Source organism: Schistocerca gregaria, chromosome 2, assembly GCF_023897955.1.
Source record: "Schistocerca gregaria isolate iqSchGreg1 chromosome 2, iqSchGreg1.2, whole genome shotgun sequence".
NCBI lineage: Eukaryota > Metazoa > Arthropoda > Insecta > Orthoptera > Acrididae > Schistocerca > Schistocerca gregaria.
This window is the reverse complement of record NC_064921.1, coordinates 348,854,492-348,874,532: the sequence shown is the minus strand read 5'-3', so window position 1 is coordinate 348,874,532 and position 20,041 is coordinate 348,854,492. Positions and strand designations below refer to the sequence as shown.

Genomic DNA, 20,041 nt, shown 5'->3' with positions numbered 1-20,041 from the left:
AGGTGGGAGAAGTATATAAATAACAATGGAGATTATTTTGAATAAAATATTGTTTATCAGTTTCAAACAATAGACACGTAATTATTGCAGCCAAATTCCAGATTCATATTTCCGCACCTAATTTACTACTATTTATATATGTTCGACAATGCTGGAGCTGATTTCGTGTTTAGCATTGACGATGCCACTATCGCTCCAGTATATTGGGAAATGTTTATGAGGTAGTATGAGGACATAGAAATTTGTGACCATAGACGTGAAGTAAAGGATATTTATTTCATTTTCGGGTCACTTTTTAATTTGCGACCATGTCGCAGCTTGTGCTGCCGTTGAAAGTTTTTAATGGAATTCAGACTACCACGTGTTTCTCTTCATGGTGAGCGGACATACTGTTAAAAATTCGTACGTCATTGATTACCAACGAACGTTTAGTGGTTGAAATATTGCAGTCGCAGGAATTAGCCTCGCATTCGCTTTAATCATTCGCTATTCCTAGATAGTCAGAGGTGGATTTTCTTGAATAATGGCTGACAGACTACCATTCACCATTTCAAACACGATGAGCGGGATTTAAATCTCGAGACACCGCTGAGAAATTCATCCACCAGATTAGCTCAACAGCGCCGTAACCACTGCACCACATCACACGCTCCTGCTAACCTAACGCCCTTGAACGAACTACAGTCAAGTAAACAAAACAAAATTTCCAAATAAATTGATAGAAAAGTTACAGAACTAAATAAACGTTAACAAATTAGACATAATATTCGGAACATGTAATTAGGAAACATTACAAATAAGGAACTACATATTTAAAAAAATCTAAATTCGAATCTTTCTTTTGCGATAAAAAACGGAACAGGGTTATAGTTATCCCCAATCTATCTATATGTTCGACAAGGATGTACAATTCCCTCTGTGAAACGGATCTACAGGTACCTCCCCCCATCTGTCATATTTCTGGAAAGAGCTGTGAAGAGATCTGGAAGAATCCCTCTGACAGCTGACAGACTATCATTCATCATTCCAAACACAATGAGCGGGGTTTAAGTCTCAAGACACCAATGAGAAATTCATCCATCAGATTAGTTCAACAGAAGGAAGAAAGAAAGGAATGTTATGGTTTAACGTTCTTTTGATGACCTGGTCATTAGAGATGTAGCATTAATTCGGACTGGGGAAAGTAAGGGAAGGATAATGAGCACATCCTTTTGATCTAGGGAAACTACAGAAACATAAAACCGTTTTTATATGGAATACTAAAAATGCAGATTGTAATTCTCGCGAAATATTAGTAAAAAATACAAACAAACCAAGCCATAGGAATTAAACAGACATGGCAACATTTCGGTTATTATGCCAAGTTCTTTAAAAATAACAACATAACAAAAAAACTACAATACAACTTATAAAATTTAATGAAACAAAAAATTAATGTCCAAAATAAAAATGCCATTAAGATGCACTTTCATTTTTACAGAGAAATACGAGAGAGTAACTAATAATGATCTCCAGGACCCCTACATTAGCTGTACTTACGTTTCTTCTTCTTCTTCTTTTTTAAGCTGAGTCGAGTGTTGAACTAATTATACACTAACAAAAAAATTAACACAAATACCTCACAACAAGTGATTGGTTATATTAGAAACATCAACATCCCAACGATTGATAAATGTGATAATATTTATCACAAAACAGCTGTGAAAGAAACTATTGACATCAGCATGAAAAATTTAACGCAACACTAGGTTACCTTGTCTGAAAAATGTGAGCTAATAAAGGCTTTACAGCTTTATTTATCATAAAATTATTTTAGTTTTCAAGTTGGTATTTTAACAGGCAGAAGATGTAATGATGAGTAATCTTAGCAGACTAACAGACATATTCGACAAGAATTTAGAAGGAAAACATTACAAGAAACATAAGCAAACCGACAGTAAGGTGAATTATTGTAAGTGACATGTTCATGACACGTTGGTTGTACTTGTTGTTGTTGTGGCTTTCAGTCCTGAGACTGGTTTGATGCAGCTCTCCACGCTACTCTATCCTGTGCAAGCTTCTTCATCTCCCAGTACGTACTGAAGCTTACATCCCTTTGAATCTGCTTAGTGTAGTCATCTCTTGGTCTCCCTCTACGATTTTTACCCTCCACGCTGCCGTCCAATATTAAATTGGTGATCCCTTGATACATCAGAACATGTCCTAGCAAACGATCCCTTCTGCTAGTCAAGTTGTGCCACAAACTCATCTTCTCCCCAATCCTATTCAATACCTCCTCATTAGTTATGTGATCTACCCATCTAATCTTGAGCATTCTTCTGTAGCACCACATTTCTAAAGCTTCTATTCTCTTCTTGTCCAAACTAATTATCGTCCATGTTCCACTTCCATACATGGCTACACTCAATACAAATAGTTTCAGAAACGACTTCCTGACACTTAAATCTATACTCGATGTTAACAAATTTCTCTTATTCAGAAACGCTTTCTTTGCCATAGCCAGTTCACATTTTATATCCTCTCTACTTCGGCCATCATCAGTTATTTTTCTCCCCAAATAGCAAAACTCCTTTACTACTTTAAGTGTCTCATTTTCTAATGTAATTTCCTGAGCATCATCAGACTTAATTCGACTACATTTCATTATCCTCGTTTTGATTTTGTTGATGTTCATCCTATATCCTCCTTTCAAGACACTGTCCATTCCGTTCAACTGCTCTTCAAAGTCCTTTGCTGTCTCTGACACAATTACAATGTCATCGGCGAACCTCAAAGTTTTTATTTCTTCTCCATGGATTTTAATACCTGCTCCGAATTTTTCTTTTGTTTCCATTACTGCTTGCTCAATATACAGATTGAACAACATCGGGGAGAGGCTACAACCCTGTCTTATTCCCTTCCCAACCGCCGCTTCCCTTTCGTGTCCCTCGACTCTTGTAACTGCCATCTGGTTTCTGTACAAATTGTAAATAGCCTATCGCTCCCTGTATTTTACCCCTGCCACCTTCAGAATTTGAAAGAGAGCATTCCAGTCAACAGTGTCAAAAGCTTTCTCTAAGTCTACAAATGCTAGAAATGTAGGTTTGCCTTTTCTTAATCTAGCTTCTAAAATAAGTCGTAGGGTCAGTATTTCCTCACGTGTTTCCATATTTCTACGGAATCCAAACTGATCTGCCCCAAGGTCGGCTTCTACCAGTTTTTCTATTCGTCTGTATAGAATTCGCGTTAGTATTTTCAAGTTGTGACTTATTAAACTGATAGTTCGGTAATTTCCACATCTGTCAACGCCTGCTTTCTTTGGGATTGGAATTATTACATTCTTCTTGAAGTCTGAGGGTATTTCCCCTGTCTCATACATTTTGCTCACCAGATGGTAGAGTTTTGTCAGTACTGGCTCTCCCGAGACTGTCAGTATTTCTAATGGAATGTTGTCTACTCTCAGGGCCTAGTTTCGACTTAGGTCTTTCAGTACTCTATCAAACTCTTCACACAGTATCTTATCTCCCATTTCATCTTCATCTACATCCTCTTCCATTTCTATAACATTGCCCTCAACTACATCGCCCTTGTATAGACCCTCTATACACTCCTTTCACCTTTCTGCTTTCCCTTCTTTGCTTAGAACTGGGTTCCCATCTGAGCTCTTGATATTCATACAAGTCGTTCTCGTTTCTCCAAAGGTCTCTCTAATTTTCCTGTAGGTAGTATCTATCTTACCCCTAGTGAGATAAGCCTCTAAATCCTTACATTTTCCTGCTTAGCCATTTTGCACTTCCTGTCAATCTCATTTTTGAGACATTTGTATTCCTTTTTGCCTGCTTCATTTACTGCATTTTTGTATTTTGTCGTTTCATCAATTAAATTCAATATTTCTTCTGTTACCCAATGATTTCTACTAGCCCTCGTCTTTTTACCTACTTAATCTTCTGCGGCCTTCACTACTTCATTCCTCAAAGCTACCCATTCTTTTTCTACTGTATTTCTTTCCCCCATTCTTATCAATTGTTCCCGTATGCTCTCCCTGAAACTCTGTACAACCTCTGGTTTAGTCAGTTTATCCAGGTCCCATCTCCTTAAATTCCCACCTTTTTGCAGTTTCTTCAGTTGTAATCTACAGTTCATAACCAATAGATTGTGGTCAGAGTCCACATCTGCCCCTGGAAATGTCTTACAATTTTAAACCTGGTTCTTAAATCTCTGTCTTACCATTGTATAATCTATCTGATACCTTTTAGTATCTCCAGGTTTCTTCCATGTACACAACCTTCTTTTAAGATTCCTGAAACAAGTGTTAGCTATGATTAAGTTGTGCTCAGTGCAAAATTTCACCAGACGCCTTCCTCTTTCATTTCTTACCCCCAATCCATATTAACCTACTATGTTTCCTTCTCTCTCTTTTCCTACTACCGAATTCCTGTCACCCATGACTATTAAATTTTCGTCTCCCTTCACTATGTGAATAATTTCTTTTATTTCATCATACATTTCATCAATTTCTTCATCATCTGCAGAGCTAGTTGGCATATAGACTTGTGCTACTGTCGTAGGCGTAGGCTTCGTGTCTTTCTTGGCCACAATAATGCGTTTGCTGCGCTGTTTGGTGTAGTAGCTTACCCGCATTCCTATAGTTTTATCATTATTAAACCTACTCTTGCATTACCCCTATTTGATTTTGTATTTATAACCCTGTATTCACCTGATCAAGTCTTGTTCCTCCTGCCACCGAACTTCACTAGTTCCTACTATATCCAACTTTAACCTATCCATTTCCCTTTTTGATTTTCTAACCTACCTGCCCGATTAAGGGATCTGCCATTCCACGCTCCGATCCGTAGAACGCCAGTTTTCTTTCTCCTGATAACGACATCCTCCTGAGTAGTCCCCGCCCGGAGATCCGAATGGGGGACTATTTTACCTCCGGAATATTTTACCCAAGAGGATGCCATCATCATTTATCCATACAGTAAAGCTACATGCCCTCGGGAAAAAATTACGGCTGTAGCTTCCCCTTGCTTTCAGCTGTTCGCAGTATCAGCACAGCAAGGCCGATTTGGTTAGTTTTGCAAGGCCAGATCAGTCAATCATCCAGACTGTCGCCCCAGCAACTACTGAAAAGGCTGCTGCCCCCCTTCAGGTGCCGTACGATTGTCTGGCCTCTCAACAGATACCCCTGCGTTGTGGTTGCACCTACGGCAGGGCTATCTGTATCGCTGAGGCACGCAAGCCTCCCCACCAACGGCAAGGTCTATGGTTCATGGTTGTACTTAACGGCTACACATTAGAAAGAAAGCACTCGTGGTCACAGTTGAATCTTCTGCGTCTAAAAACAAATTTCACTGTTAACATAAAAATAAATAAGTGCGGATTAACGACGAGAGCCGGTGTGCCGGATGTGGTTTTAGGCACTTTTACGCATACCACTAGGTAAATACCGGGCTGGTCCCCAAGTCTCACCTTAGTTATACAATTCGCAGACATTTGCAACACGTTCGCACTATTTCATGGTTTACACTAGACGCAGACAGTTGTAGTACACTGATTACGTCCTGGGGGGGGGGGGGGGGGGATGGTGTGGCGGCGGGAAGAGCATCCGACCCTTTCCTTCAAATTAATTATGCAAAATCCGATTGTAACCATGCTGACCCTGCGAAAACTGTGGGACAAGGCACAAGCGAGAGAAGAAGAAGAATTTCTAGCTACAAGCAAGAATTTCAAACCTATGTTTGTAATGTACCAGTAGACGACAACCAAAGACTCATTAATAAACAATGAATCGTTAATGTCAGTTTTCATAAAAATATTTTCATGCAATGATATTGCGACTAATTCAACTTCTGCTTGACCAAGCCGAAATACTTGAACTTTAGAAAATCAGCCGGGCTAAATCGCTTTCATCACAGTTTGATCAGCAAACGTACAACAACGAAACTAAAATTACGCTGGACCGTGACACCACAGGAAAGAAAAATCTAGATACGCCGAACTGTCACATCTCGGTAAAAATAAAATGTGTTTACACAAATATTGAAGTCAAAATTGGATGTGTGACGGAAAATCCGTTGTGAATATCGTTAGACAAACAGCTAATAACACTGAAGCGCTGACAACGACAGTTGTGGAAGTGTATGTGTTGCACCGAAAGCGAGGAATTTACGGACCCGTTCCAAAGAGCACACGATCTCTGCGAAACCAACGCCTCCGCATTCGCCTTAACTTTAATAATAGTAAACGCTCTGCCTTAGATATTAATATAAAACTGAAAATTTTACATTATGAGAAGAAAGGGAAGAAGATATTGGAAGAGAGAGTATTTAGTTTGTGATTTTCATTAGAGAACGTTTTAGACAAGTCCAGCAACATCGTGCTAACATTAGATTTAAATGGAACCGGAATTATACATTGTTCGTTCACAAGCGTGTAAGCAAGCCCACACGTTGCAGTCTAACGTTCATCACACACCCGTATGTGCCTTATGCATCCCATACCACAAAAGTACACCTGGCTATGATGTGTCTGCGTTCCACATACAGGCTCGATCTCAGTACATGACCCACTTTAATAGTAGTTTCTTACGTTTATAAATTATATATACCTTTAGTTTAACATGAGCATACACCAGTGTTGTTTTATCTTACGAACTTAGTTCCACTTAACTTACGTCAAGCGTTGCGGGGGATGATGGTAAAAAATTAAACAAAACCAACGGAAGTAATCGCGCGGGTATTCTGAAGTTCTATCAACAGTCTGGCTAGCACGATGGCTGTGCGTAGACAGTTAGAAAAAATGACCGAGCGAGGTGGCGCAGTGGTTAGCACACTGGACTCGCATTCGGGAGGACGACGGTTCAATCCCGTCTCCGGCCATCCTGATTTAGGTTTTCCGTGATTTCCCTAAATCGTTTCAGGCAAATGCCGGGTTGGTTCCCTTGAAAGGGCACGGCCGATTTCCTTCCCAATCCTTCCCTACCCCGAGCTTGCGCTCCGTCTCTAATGACTTCGTTGTCGACGGGACGTTAAACACTAACCACCACCACCACCAGTTAGAAAAATGGGGTACAGTAATCGGGCAGCTCATAAGCCGCACATACACAGGGCTCTAATCCCCAACAAACATTCTGACACCTCACTAGAAGTGTACCTATCAGGCCTCGGGCATGGATGGGTGTGATGTCCTTAGGTTAGTTAGGTTTAAGTAATTCTAAGTCTAGGGGACTGCTGACATCAGATGTCAAATCCCATAGTGCTTAGAGCCATCTGAACCATTTTTGTACGTGTCTCGATACTTCTGATCAGATAGCGTATATATGGCCGCTGCGCATTGCAATTTTATCTATATACATCGAATTGTATGTTTGTTAATTATTCACGTCTCACTTGTAATAAAGAACTTACCTTCCCCCGATCGACATTTCATCGTACTCTGCAGACACATTTTCAACCCCACTATCCACATAGGCTGATCACACTGCTGTGCGGTTAGTGGCGCCTCGTCACGGATTGCGTGGTCCCTCCCGCCAGAGTTTCGAGTCCTCCCTCGGGCATGGACGTGTGTGTGCTGTCCTCGTAACTTAGTTTTAAGTTACATTAAGTAGTGTGTAAGCCTAGCGACTGGCGACCTCAGCATTTTGGTCCCATAAGAATTCACAAACATTTGAACATTTTTCTGATTTAACTGCCTCTTGGAGTCACGTTAATTATTTGTCAATCCAACGCCATATAGTACTGTATCTTCGATTTCCACGCAAATAACACTGAGTTTCTACGCGTAAGCTTGCAAGACCGTTGTCACAGTCAATAAAATACTCATGGTTGTGTGGCCACATTGTCAAAGTGTAAAATTTTCCGGCGTTTTGGCCAATGTTGCAAATGGCCTTCCTCGAGGAGTTTTAGCAAAAACACCCTGAGGAGCGTCGGAGAGTTTTACACATTCACAGTGCGGTCACATACCTAGAAGAATTTTATTGACAGAAGTAGGTTTGTTTGTCAGTACGAACGAGAGCACATCAAGTGTTAAATAACCTATTAATGGTGTGAAGGCTGGTCATTACTGTATTGCAGTAACTTTATATTTTTAATTTGTAATTTATTTCACGCTTGCAGATGTATATTCTCGATATTGAAACAACATTGTCTGCTACTTATAATCCGGTACATTGCTCTAATTGCCAATAGTAAAATATGCAAAGAAGTTCAGGATTTTCGTGGCTTCAGGGACAGTGACAATTACTCGGTGAAGTAGCAAAACAGCTACATTCGCTAGATGAAGAAACACAAAGAGAACTGAGGCAAGAAGGGAAGAAAGTTTGACGGTTTACACGTTGCAAGACCGTAAAACATCTGTACCAAAACAGACAATCTTTGCCTAAGCCATACAAATATTTAATGTAAGTTAAGAAACTGAATAGCGAAATATAAAGCTATTCATTGAACAGACCGTCAATGAGTCACTGGGAAAAGAGAATAAGAAAAGTAATAAGAATGGATTAAGAGTATGCAGCGGAGATACCGGATATACAGTTGAGGAAAAGAAACGAGCATCCCAGATATATTTACAGTCGAAAACAGAATCTGCGATGGCGAATATAGAGATAAAAGAGAAAAGAAAAAAGTCAAGAAAACACACGAAAAATCGTGGAATAACTTTGTTAGTAGAATCGAACACGATATCCACAGACGACAGTCTGTAGCTTACAAGATGATAAAGCATTTAAATAAAACTGAAAACAAATAGCAGTCCTAAATAAAATAGCAGGAGTTAAAGGGTAGCACTTCGTAAACAGCCCTGGTGTAATGGAAACCAAGCACTAGTGAACAACCCCCACTGCCATGGATAAACCGTATGAGGCCAATCCTATAAAGATCCAGGAACTAATCGAGGCCCTGAGTAAAACGAAAAGCCGGAAACCAGCAGGACCTGGCAGCATAAACGCAGCGCACTTAAATATGATGGACTGTTTTTAAAGTTTAGACGTCTTCATTTATACAATACTAGCTTAGCGCCTGCTGTTTCGCTCGCGTAGACTGCACATTTTAGTATTGTGTATTACATTAAAGCTATTTCGAAGACACTGTTAATTCTTCAGTTACGGACTTTTATGGCTGCTAAAATTCTATATATTTTTCAAACTACTTATGTAACGTGTAAACAGTTTAGCCACGCAAATTCGGTCGTGGTGCATTCTCTAACTTGAAAAGAACGAAGGTTTTTACCATGGAACAAGGGATTTTTACAAATGAATAGAGTTTCTTTAATGTCTTAAAAAATTTACCTGACAGTGGAAATATGCATTAGTTTTCCATATCTTCTATTTCAAAATATATTAAAGTTGTAATTGCTTTTTGATAATATTTCTAGTTAGTCGGCTTTCTCTGAACGATTATCGGTGTTTAGTAGAGCTATAATGTAACAGATCGATGACAAGATTTCTCGATTGCATCGCTTTTAAATTTCAATTGAATATGTGTTCCTAGGTATATGACCATGTTGTATCTTGGAATATTTTTTCACATCTGGAAGAATCGTACTTTTCCTGAATAATTTTTGTAATTTCAGAAAAAAAGACTGCAGCACATAAAAAGGGAATGCCCTCGCTTAAAAATGAAATAAGAAAAAAAAATTGATCTATTACAGGGATGGCTAGAGGCGAAAGTCTGAAAAGTGTTCCCCAAGGCACAACACTCTCCCCTACTCTTTCTCAGAAAGAGAGAGAGAGAGAGAGAAAGAGAGAGAGAACAATTTTCAGTTCCTTGGGAATTATTTTCGGTCATTTCTAAATTGTCCTTGCTGAAAGCTCTTTTTCGAACTTTTCAGTTTCGCCGTCATTTGCTTTTCTGATAGCAAAGACCAGCTCATAACTGGTAGCGACAATAAGAATTTCCATCACTATGCGTAACTTTACCTTGTATATTAATACACCGCTCAGCCGTATTTAATCCTTTAATTGCCGTCCGCGGTGGCCAAGCGGTTCTAGGCACTTCAGTTCCGAACCCCGCGACTGCTACGGTCGCAGGCTAGAATCCTGCCTCGGGCATGGATGTGTGTGATGTCCTTAGGTTAGTTAGGTTTAAGTAGTTCCGAGTTCTAGGGGACTGATGACCTCAGATGTTAAGTCCCATAATACTCAGAGCCATTTGAAACATTTGAATCGTTTAATTTCAGCTCACTACCGCTATCACGGCACCGAGAGCCACATCGTCAGATGAACCTATAACCGAAACATTAGAGCTTAAAAGTTAGGAACTTGGTACCCAACATTCGTCGTTCGTCAACATTTGTACCATGGTCAGAGCTTTTTGGCTCTAATGTTTTAGATTTATATTCACCTGAAGTACAGGCTCTTAGTTCAAATGTGTGTGAAATCTTATAGGACTTAACTGCTAAGGTCATCAGTCCCTAAGCTTACACACTACTTAACCTAAATTATCCTAAGGACACACACACACACACACACACACACCCATGCCCGAGGGAGCACTCGAACCTCCGCCGGGACCAGCCGCACAGTCCATGACCGCAGCGCCTGTGAGCGCTCGGCTAATCCCGCGCGGCTGCGGCTCTTACAAGGGGAGGCTACGACGTTTGGAACGCGGATTTACTGCAAACTTCGTTCACTCGTAGTACTCCACGAGCACAACAAAATGTGTAAGCAGTAGCGCGTACTTCTCAAGTGTTACTGAGAAAATCTCAAGATAATTTCGGTCGTCAAATATTTATATAAATCTGTGCGTGGCCATTTTAACCATGAAGCGGCTGCAGCCGAGTGGTGCCGGCACGGTAGCTCAGCGTGTTCGGTCAGAGCGCGCCGGCACGGTAGCCCAGCGTGCTTGGTCAGAGGGTTAGCTACCCTCTGTAATAAAAAACTAAGAACCTGAACGGCTGTCAAAGGACGTCCATCACGAACTAGCCGGCAAAGTAGCTCAGCGTGTTCGGTCAGAGAGCCGGTTGGCCTCTGTAATAAAAAACTGAGTGGAAGGATCAACCACCGAACTTGAACAGGGTGTTTAGCGACGTCCGCAACAACCAAACACAACCATAAAAAAAAGAGCGTTGGCTACCCTTTATAAGAAAAAAACTGAGCGAATGGATCGTCGAACAAACTGAACGGGTGTCATCGGACGTCCGCCCTCAACAAATTCGACGAACAATATAGATGAATTTATGTTTTAAGAAAGTGGTCGGCGTTCAAGCCGCTGGATCGCTGGATCGAGTTCCGTTCATCAGTTTTTCTTTATTGTTTTCAACACAGTCATTTTCTTTATTATTTATATTACAATTGATATAGTGGGGAAAATACGTGTAATCGGATGAACTTTCATTAAATTTACAATGTTATTTGGCAGTCTACTAATTTTTATTATCACAAATAATGTAATATTCATAACTATCGTCTAGTAAACGACCAAACGTATAATGTGATACTGAATATGTATGCTTGTCTGTGATTTGAGAAAACCCTTATACATGGAAGGTGCCCGAAATCACTTGTAACCTCCAAGTTTCGACCGGCACAGAAGGCTTTCGAAACTGTACAATTAATCGTCGCTTTCGACATCACGAGTACAAGTTGCATTATGGTATTTTTCGTAAAAACCTGGAAAACATAAAGTTAAACGGCACCAGCTGCATTGAATAAATGATACGCAAGGTCTTTTGACGTTTTCCGTGGAAAAGCAAATCTCGTTAAAATTTTTAGAAACCTCTCTTTTCAGACGATGGTTTGGAAGCAAACCATGCATAACGCAATATTTCCTTAAAAACCGGCGCTGATAATTGGTTATGTAGTATCGAGTGTATTTTAATAGCGTCTTCCGAGAAGCAATTTCTCGTTCTCTTTCGATTAAATACCAACAGTTTTGAAGACACGGACAAGCATACACTTTCAGTATCACTTTATGTGTTTGGTCGTTTACTAGACGATAGTAATGAATATTACATTATTTTTGATAATAAAAATTAGTAGACTGACAAATAACATTGTAAATTTCATAAAAGTTCTCCTCTGATCCCTTAAAGCACAGGGGGCAAGAGGCGGTCCTTGGGTCGGATACTGCCAGCGATGGTTTCAATCCAGTCTGTGGAACAAATTCTTAAGTGAAAAAACAATGTTCACGGAGCGTAAATAAATGTAGAGATCTGAAGATAGGTGAACATAAAATGAAATTACTCTCATAAAAGCGTGTTTTCAAATAAAATTTATTGGCATGGCGTGTCGGAAAGGTGCTGCCATTCATATTGATGCGTTAGCACATCAACATTAACATCTTGGCCCTGTAGTTCTGACGTTATCTACTACAAGCGCTGCTGTTGCGTCACATGACGAGGTGGCCCAAAAGCTTATTTAAGTGTGTTAAACAGACCCACCGGCTACCAAAGGTTTCCCATGCCAGCTTTAAAGAATCGGACTTACATCTATAAATGAGCATCAAAGTCTGCTAACTTTACAAATTGTAAGTGCTCTCATTATCAAAAATTCGGTGAGTACAGCCTGGATAATCAGCGCTCTGTTTTAAGAAAAGCCAGTTTTTCACGCATCTCAATTTTAACGGGACTCCTGAACTGCGTGTCGTAGAGTGACATAATTTTGCAGATATATGCAGTGTTATATCTGGATACAGTCTCAGAAATGTGTTTCGAATAGAGTTGGTAGTTTGTAAAGAAGTAATAAGTTAAAACGCCGTGCTCGATGTTGAAATTCAACTACATAAACAGTGAAAATGTAGTAAGCGATAAACTTTTTCACCTTTCATTATTTTGTGAGGGTCCCAGGCAACAAAAGTTCCGAGAAGAATTGAAAGAACGTTTAAAGTTTGGTGAAAGGTGCCAAGTGCTCTCATTCAAATACTAGATGAATGCAGACAGCGTAATTTTTGCACCTTGAGTTACGCTGACTGAAAATAAACACAATTCCTAACTGCAATACGCGACTTTCTGCGTTAAAATTTTAAGATAAGATTACACCTCTTAATGTGTAGGTCATGATTTCTTTAAAATTTTTAAATTAGGCCAAAAATTGTAATAAATACTGAAAATAAAATTTTTGTACCGCTGGTTGCTGTTAGATAAGTAACCTACAAAGCGGCCGTGAACGGGTTTAGCTGTTAAGTAATATAATATTCCCTGACCGAAGAGAAATCACACGTTATAAATTATGCGGTCGTCTGATATCTGTAATTACTTTGTCTGAAGTAGTATTAAACTAAAGAATACAGAACACCTCATGCAAGTCAGAGACGTTACATCAACCGATTGTTGAAAACGTTTGAGTGCAGAACTCGAAATATTACTGATAATCAATCCAATACTTGGTGTTAATGATAGACGTAGATAAGAAATTGCTTAATGCAATGCTGTATTTTTATAGCCTTATATAATTGGCGTGTTTGCTCGCTACATTTATACTTTTTTTGTTATTGTTGTAGGGAAGGCACCAGACTGCGCAACGAGTGTCCTGGCCGCAGCAGAATTGTAAGTAAGAAGAAATACAGTGTGGCACTAGAAAGCACAATTGTAGTGGCAGTTTCGTGACTCATCAATAATCTTGTAAAGTTTTATTGTAACGATGCGATGTGACAAATGAAATAATTTTGTTTTTATGGCGCAAGTCAAAGGAAAACATTCAGCATAGGCGCTGTACTCGATTGTCCCTTCTTGGAAACAGGTAGCTCGTCCCAAGTGTACGTAGCATACGGACATCTTCCTTTTTATTTCCTCCAGACTAATGACACTACCCGGAGAAAGACGTTCAGTGGCAATGTAAAACGGAAAAATATGTTTCGTCTGTCCAAAGGCAGATTTATTAGCCGCCAATTATACCGTGTCACCAGGGACTTTGGTATTCTTTAATACTTCCTGCTCCGTTGCGAACACATTCAAACAAGGAATCGTCGCCGGTAACCGTTCAGCTAACTGTGTGAGTCAAATGATAACCTTAAATATTTTATTAAATATTAATTATTGTGCAGTTGGGGTACAAAGCTGTTTAACTTTTCAACATAATCTCCCCCACGCTCAATGCAAATCCTCCAGCGCTTACAAAGTGCATAAATTCCTTTTATTGTTACTTGTAATAGCAAACTTACGCTTTCAATTGATATCAATAGTGTTGATGGTAAAAGCTAACCGGCAGACGTACTACTATGTACTTTATTCTATATTTTGTTCTTGCGACGTAACAATCATCTGTGAACACTACGTATAAGGGCATCGCTATGTGCACAAGGTGCTTCTTGATTTTAAATTTTTTATTTATGACAAACTATATTACGCGCTGCATTTTATCTACATGACAACTCGGCGTGACGTCCAACGAAAATCAACACATTTTATAACATAAACTTGTGAAAACCTGAAGATGACAGCAAAGTCTATCGAAACAGATTGTTTGTAAATAGACATATTTACGCGATATTGGTTTTCGAAAGTTTTCAACAGGTAAAAGAATGTAGAGATTGTTATATTTCAGTTATCTTTGTTGGATTAATCCTCTGCAATGGAAACAAAGATTGTGCGATTATTCGTAAAATGGTTTTGCCATTTGTTGTATTTACACCATTTAAAGTTACATGGTTTCCTTATGTTAGCAGCCGGCCGATGTGACCGAGCGATTCTAGGCCCTTCAGTCCGGAACCGCGCTGCTGCTAAGGTCGCAGGTTCGTATCCTGCCTCGGGCATGGATGTGTGTGAAGTCCTTATGTTAGTTATGTTTGTCTAGGGGACTGATGACCTCAGATGTTAAGTTCCATAGTACTTAGAGCCATTTGAACCTAATGTTAGCGAAGTATTCTTGGAAAACGGTGGTATCACTTGGAAATAGAATGTACATCATGTGTTTCAGTTTACAACATTAATATTACATAATACATTCCAAAATTGTAATTGCTTACCTGTATATCTTTTGACGATATACTTCAGTCAGACTTCAAAATTTATTTACCGGACAGAGCATGCATTTTACGGTCATATTTTCTTTGCTTTGTGCATAATTTATAACAAATTAATTTCTTAAGTAAGGAAACGGAAATACTCTCACGCCACACTCACTGTTTTCCATTTCGCTGGACATGCTGTATATGAAAGGAAGCGTTTGCGAATGATTACATCTATCGCAGGATTTCTGATTAAATAACGCCTGTATCAAAAGTCAATATAACAATCAAATTGGCGGAACAGCTACTGTTGCCTCGCGAAACATAAACTGAGACTACAGTGGAGTCGAGTGAAAAGGACTTGTGAAGGGCACGGTATTACGTTTATTTTATTAAACAATATGAGACGAGAAAAAAAAGATTTGGTTCAATTAGTATCAGTGAATTTTCTCCTACTGATGCTGTTACAGAAACGTTAAAGCGCTAATTACTACCATAATTAGAGCAAGTAACTAATCTAGACTTCGCCCATGTCACACAGCTTTAGCAATGAACGAATGAAGATTGCACCGAAGAATATAGAAGTGACAGATATTTGGCCACCTGCGAGACACGTGCAAAAGAGACAGACTGTTACAAAGTAACGATTCCAGTCTTGTAACGGCTGCTATTCTATTGGAATAAGTAAATTACAAGTGCAAATTACATTTTATAAAATGTATCGATTACAAAAGAAAATTACATGTAATACAATTACTTTTACTCAGTTACAATCAGTCAGTATATATGACTATCAGTGGAAAGAACGAAACCTATATGTAACATGTAGTACTTCCAAGTACCAGTGCTGCTAAATACTTCGGTTGGGATTTGCAGATTCCTGCGATCAGTAACAGCTTATGCACAACGCAATTTTCTATGCTTTGTTATTGCCGTTCACAAGTCCTTTCCACTCGACTCTACTGTAGTCTCAGTTCATGTTCCGCAAATTTGATTGATATGTTGGCGTTATTTAATCAGAAATCCTGCGACAGGTGTAATCATTCGCAAACGCCTCTCGTTTTACTGTGGCTGTATGATCCATGCCGCAGGCATCTCTGCGAAATTACTGCACGGTACTGTCATATACGCATCATTTTTACAGAATTCCATCTGCCACATCAGTGTGTACCTGTTACGAGAACAATATTGCAATACAAAGCGCGCAGTTCGGTATTAATTTGGACAGGCGTGTGGCAAAAATCACTGCAAAAACGTTTTTATTAACCCTACCTACGCTTGTAACATAATATGAAATAGCAAACGTACTGCTGAGATGGCTCGCGAGGGAAATTTCGTTATCAAATTTTCGAATTTGTATGGAAACTTTCTTATTTTTAGATGTAATACAGTCCGACTTTCCTCCTCACTGCTCTCACGTTGTTGTTCCAATATGAATTCTGCGATGTCTTTGGAAACATGGTGAAAAAGACGCGACAACTTGTAAGGAGCAGGTCTGCTACAAGTCAGCTCTATAGAGTGACTTCTTCTTACAGGGCACTTGCAACAGTGGTGGACACGTTGGAGTGACTCGCGGGTTTAAATCAAGAATAATTTGTTGACAGCTTAGTAGCGCCATTTATCCAATAGATTCCAGTGGTGGATGGGGTACTGTAACACTTCTTTACACTTCTTGCGGATGTTTGCGTTTGTAAGTGGCGCATCTGCCGTTGTGGTCTATCTAAACACGTTGCGTAATCACATGAACAAAGAAAGTGGACTATGGAGCACACTGAAAAGACTTGAACTACAGTGTTCCATGCACATATTTATTCAGACCCGTTTATTTATTCATTGTAGAGGCGAAAAGCAAGTTTCTGCATAATTATACTTTTCATTTTCATTGCTTCTGAGTATGCGAATGGCTGTTTTTGACTCCTCCAAAGCACGACGTAACAAGCGCAGCTGTTTTCGGAAAGCAGACTTCCCGATGAGCTGTCCTATCCTTGGCAACATGAAATACATACGTATTTCAGCCGCGTTATAAATTTCATAGCCACCCTCTGCCAGGCACTTAATCGTGAACTGCAGATTAATCACGTAGATGTAGATGTCCACTTTATTAGAGACAACGACGTTCGAATACATTCATCAACAGTTCGTGACTGACATAAGAAATTACATTTTGTATTGAAAGCTTTCATATTCGCTGATAACGCTGATAGTCTATAACATGTATTGAAACCAGCAAAATGGACCACTGACGAAAAAAATCTTGGTTGGGAAAAAGTGATGATGTTGTTCTGTGATGGATAATGAAACCTTTAAATTACATAACAAGGAAAAGTTTTTTGTTGTATGTAATATATGATCCGCATTGTATAGGTCAAATAATGCAGAGTGATACTGTTTACAGCTGATGAAACTTAAAAGTACAAACTCGCGAACTGGGAGGAAAACACAACACACTGTCCTGACCCTACCAAGTTTTCAATAGCGACACTTCTAACGTCCGAAGTACTAAGCCAGTCGAAACCGTACATAAGGTCAGAAGCGTCAACAGCACACGTAATATGTCAACAGTTACCCCTAAATAACCAGTTGTCTGTTTGTGACACAGTATCACCAGGTGTGCATTCTAAATTAGCAAACACCATTGCATTATGTCGGCAGCCACCTTCTCTTCTCGCCTCAGACACCAGAGGCTCTTTCCAAAAACACACGGCGCAGTAGCACCCTGTCGGCGGCTGCAGTAACCAACTGACTTGCTGCTAGAATCACTGGTTCCGCGACCTTCGTTGCCATGTCATTATCGACAGGCGCGGATACCAAAGAAACAAATGTTGGGTAATTTATACCAAAACGTATTTTCTAAGATATATTATATAAGGAGTACTGAAGGATTATAAGAGGAACATCAACAAATCTAAAACAAGAGTAATGTCTCGAAATCTGGCAGAAAACTCAGAGATTCTGGTCATACATAAAGCACACCAGTGGCAAGACGCAATCAATACCTCCACTGCGCGATAACAACGGTGAAGTCACTGATGGCAGTGCCACTAAAGCAGAGTTATTATACAAGGTTTTCCGAAACTCTTTCACCAAAGACGACGAAGTAAATATTTCTGAATTCCAATCAAAAACAACTGCCAATATGAGAAACATAGAAGTAGATATCCTCGGAGTAACGAAGCAGCTTAAATCACTTAATAGAGGCAACGGCTCCGATCCAGATTGTATACCAGTCAGGCTCCTCACAGAGTATGCTGAAAAATAACTCCATGTTTAGCAATTATATATAACCACTCGCTCACAGAAATATCCGTACCTGAAGACTGGAAAATTGCTCAAGGCACACCAATACCCAAAAAGGGAAGTAGGAGTAATCTGCTGAATTACAGGCCTACATCACTAACGTCGATTTTCAGTAGGGTTTTGTAACATTTAATGTATTCGAACATTATGAAGTACCTCGAAGGAAACGATTTATCGACACATAGTCAGCACGGTTTCAGAAAATATCGTTCTTGTGAAACACAGATAGCTCTTTATACTCATGAAGTAGTAAGTGCTGTTGATAGGGGATGTCAAATAGATTCCATATTTTTAGGTTTCCAGAAGGCTCTTGACACCGTTCCTCACAAGTGTCTTCTAACCAAACTGCGTGTCTACGGAGTATCGCGTCAGTTGTGCGACTAGATTCGTGATTTCCTGTCAGAAACGTCACAGTTCGTAGTAATAGACGGAAAGTCATGGAGAAAAACAGAAGTAATATTCGGAATTCCCCAAGAAAGTGTTATAGGCCCTCTATTGTTCCTGATCTATATTAACGACATAGGAGACAATCTGAGTAGCCGTCTTAGATTGTTTGCAGATGAAGCTGTCATTTACCGTCTTGTTAAGTCATCAGATGATCAAAATGACTTGCAAAATGATTTAGATCAGATATCTGTATGGTGCGAAAAGTGGTAATTGACCCTGAGTAAGGAAAAGTGTGAAGTTATTCACATGAGTACTAAAAGAAATCAGCTAAATTTCGATTACGCGATAAGTCACACAAATCTGAAGGCTGTAAATTCAACAAAATACTTCGGGATTACAATTACAAATAACCTAAACTGGAACGATCACATAGATAATATTGTGGGTAGAGCAAACCAAAGACTGGGTTTCATTGGCGGAAGACTTAGAAGGTGCAACAGGTCTACCAAAGAGACTGCTTACACCACGCTTGTCTGCCCTATTCTGGAGTATTGCTGTGCGGTGTGGGATCTGCGTCAGATGGGACTGACGGATGACATCGAAAAAGTACAAAGAAGGGCAGCTTGTTTTGTATTATCGCGAAATAGGGGAGATAGTATCACAGATATGATAGGTGAATTGGAGTGGCAATCATTAAAACAAAGGCGTTTTCCGTTGCGACGGGATCTTGTCATGAAATTTTAGTCTCCTCCGATTGCGAAAACATTCTGTTGGCACCCACCTACATAGGGAGAAATGATCATCATGATAAAATAAGAGACATAAGGGCTCGCACAGAAAAATTTAAGTGCTCGTTTTTCCCGCGTGCCGTTCGAGAGTGGAACGGTAGAGAGACAGCTTGAAGGTGATTCATTGAACTCTCTGCCAGGCACTTTATTGTGAATGAATAGCAGAGTAATCACGTAGATTAGATGTAAAATCTAAAACAAGAGTAATGGTATTTAGTCGAGTTAAATCAGGTGGAGGTCTGGGAAGTAGATTAAGAAATTAGACACTTCGAGCTGTAGATGAGTTTCTTTAGTTGATGGCCAAAACACATATCCGATGTCCGAAGTACAAAGTTAACATTCTCAGTCACGAGACAAGTGCAAAGTGCTAAGGGACAAATTGGAAGCCAAGTGGACTTACCCTCCAGGCAGCGCTGGATGGGTGGTATCGCTGAATTTATTTGTTTACGACTGCGTTTTCATTGTTACAGCGTATTAAAGCAGTTTCATTGTTAAACAATTCATGGAAAATACTATCACAATATTTTTCGAAAGGTCTTTCTTTACAAAACAATGTGTAACAGATCTTTTGATTGGTCTACAATAATACATTGGAAGAGTGCGCTGAGTGGCGCTGTGATACATAAGGCCAACTGTCAACTAACAAACATTTTTCTTTTTTATATATACAACTTACAACGCATAAATTACCATGATCAGTAAACG

The 20,041-nt window shown here is 39.6% G+C and overlaps 1 long non-coding RNA gene across 1 annotated transcript in view; it reads left to right on the top strand.

Moving 5' to 3' along the window:
- Positions 1–13,416: 13,416 nt before the first annotated feature.
- The window catches only part of LOC126337027 (uncharacterized), a 729,269-nt gene continuing 722,644 nt past the window's right edge, over positions 13,417–20,041 (top strand). Inside the window, exon 1 of the long non-coding RNA XR_007565032.1 lies at positions 13,417–13,464. This is a non-coding gene — a long non-coding RNA (uncharacterized LOC126337027). The remainder of the gene's footprint in view (positions 13,465–20,041) is intronic.